This window comes from Ambystoma mexicanum, chromosome 6p (assembly GCF_040938575.1).
Source record: "Ambystoma mexicanum isolate Mex_15411 chromosome 6p, UKY_AmexF1_1, whole genome shotgun sequence".
Classification (NCBI taxonomy): Eukaryota; Metazoa; Chordata; class Amphibia; order Caudata; family Ambystomatidae; genus Ambystoma; species Ambystoma mexicanum.
This window is the reverse complement of record NC_090935.1, coordinates 972707614-972710461: the sequence shown is the minus strand read 5'-3', so window position 1 is coordinate 972710461 and position 2848 is coordinate 972707614.

Sequence of the window (2848 nt, the reverse complement as noted above, 5' to 3'; positions counted from 1 at the left end):
CATCACACATTAAAAGTACATGCACAAAATGAAGAATGTCCAGCCATTGAATTTTTGGCACACAACAAGTGTATTTTTCAAACAGGCAACAATGTGAACACTCCCCCCCAACCCCCAGTGGACTCCCCAACCCACCCTTCAAACCCCAAATAACCCCAGTGAACTGCCTAATCCACCCTACAAACCCCAGATGTCCCCAAATGAACTCTGGTGAATGTTCCCTTCACCAACGTCCATGTGTCCAACGGCCATTGTCTGGCCACCCTACTTCTTGGCCTTCTTGGCATCTGGGGGTGGCATGTCCGAGTGCTGTGCACTCCTCCGGGTCATCCACACGGGGCTTGAGTGGGCAGAGGTTGAAGGGGTCGTAGCAGTGGACGTGTCAGAGGCTGGTCCCACGCCTGCTCCAAGGTGTGGCTGCTGCATTTGCAACAGGATGGATGTCAGGACTTGCGTCACTGCCCCCAGACAGTCCCTCATGAGAGTTGCGGACGTGCTAACGGCCGCAGTAATTGCAGCGATGGCTGCTGTGGTCTCCCCAATGGCATTAGCGATGTCCCTCCTGGAGTCCTCCCCATCGGCAATATACTGCCGCATTAGTTCTAGCATCGACTCCTGTCGTGCCTCCAACCTCGACAGGTGAGCCTCAAAGGTGTCGTTGGTAGCGGGAGTGCTGGTGGCTGGGGTGGTGGTAGCCGGGGTGGTGGTAGCTGGGGTGGTGGTAGCCGGGTTGGTGGTAGCCGGGGTCGTTGATGGCGCTTGCGTGGGACCCACATCCAGGGTGTTGTCCTCCCCGAAGAGGCACATGTCAGAATCTCTGAGGTCGGATTTGTGGAGGCAGGGATCGTCACTGCCGTCGGCCTCCAAATGGGGTGGGGAGGTGGTTATGGGGCTTGTGGTGGGTGTAGTGGAGACGACTGTGACACCCTGAGTGTCCACATTAGCATCTGCAACGTCCGCAGTGGTTGGCGGTGCAGGTACGGGAACACCTCCCATTGTTGTGGGTGACTTCTGCTGGTCTCCATGTGTGTGGCCCACACTGGCTGCAGGTGTACTTTCCTGGGTTTCAGCCCAGTCTGGCACAATGCCTGTTGGTCTGGCCTGTTTCTCAAGCTGGGGGGTAGTGGTGGCGGTGGCCCTTCTCCCTTGCCGTGATGTTGATGCCCTTGCACCCCTGTCCTGCCTGGCATCTTATTGATTGGTGCCTGGGGGATAGAAGAGATGCAGGTCATCAGTGAAGGTGTCACATGCCAGCGACATTCTATTGCGCTGTGAAATCTCCATACATTCATGCATCCATTTATTACAGGGGTGTGGCATTTGGTGTTCTGAGGGGGCATGTAGGCTATGAATGCATGGCAGGTGGCATGCCATTGATATGGTGTCTGTGTGTTGGGTTACATGGGCACGGTCGAGTTATGTTACTCATGTGTTGGTATTGGGATTGGCACTCAGCATGCATTTGTGTGTGGCAGGGTGTGGCACACATTATTGACTGGATGTGTAGATGTGGGTCTGGGACATGCATTGCCTAGTCTCACTTCCACGTTACTTGTGCCATGTCATGGTTTCCCCTACAGGGATGTGCTGGGTCAGTCACCTCCTTCTCTGGATGATGCGGCGTCCATCTCCATCTCTCCGAATCCCTCTATTGACTCTGGATCAATGAAAGAGCTGGCAGTCTCCTACCATTGCATCAGCTTTGCTGGTGAATGTGGCCCCCCGCCTGTCGCCATGGCCGCACTCCTGTTGACTGCCAGGATGTTCCTCACCCTGAGGCGGAGGTCGTCCCACCGCTTGCGACAGTTGCGCACTGTACGTGGGGTGGATCCCACAGCCGACACACTCTGGGCAACCTCCTGCCAAATTTACTTCTTTTTCATCTGGGCAGCATGCTTCATGTTGTTTGACCTGATGATGTCTGCATGCTGGGCCAGAGTGTCTGCCAGCATATTGAGCTCAGCGTCAGAGAAACGCTGTTTCCGCTTCCGGGGGGGTCATCTTCCTGGTTGCCTTGGACATCCTGAGTGTTTTCTGATGCAGCACAACACGAAAGGACTGCTGGTTGGGGAGGATGGTAATGGATTGTGTTTTTAAAGATGGCCGCCGGCCCATTTCCCGTTCCTGCGCAATGACGTAATTTCCGGGTCCATTTTCGCGAACATGGTATTTACATGGTGGTATTACCGGGCCGGTATTTAGGGGTTGCTCTGAGGCGGTGCCGGTATCGGCGGGTCCCGCGATGCTGCTATCGGGGGGTTGGAGGGCCTTTAGCGGCATGCCGGTATTTCCATTACGGCATGGGGGTTCACGCGTGCTCGCACACTCATAATCACCCGCTATTAGCGGGTTCATACGAGCACGGACCCGCTCTTACCGGCATGCCGGTAATTACCCCGATTTTACCGGCCAACTCGTAATGAGGCCCATTATCTCTGTTCCTATCTCGTTATCTTGGCCCATCACACTTTTACCTTGGGATTTTTCAGGGGGGCTTCCTCTGTAGATGGTCTATAATTTTCCATTGTTTTGGAAAAAGAAATGTATTTTTCCTCCAACGATAGGGCCGACTCAGGATCACTATCTGGTGCAGGTTTGATACTTTTATCCCTCTCCCTGCAGGGTCCTTCATCCACCGGGTGTTCATAGGCTCTTAATGGGGATGGTATTAAGGAGATTACCATTTTAGGGTTGTTACACTATTGAGGTTTCAAGGGAAGAGGGATTTTGTGGGATGTAATCCTGAGGTTTCCCCTTTTTGTCCTGACTCGGTTATATAGTATCTAGAGACAGAGTTTTTCTTTGACTCCAGTTGCGAGTCATAAATCATTTCTGGGACCTCTTTGCA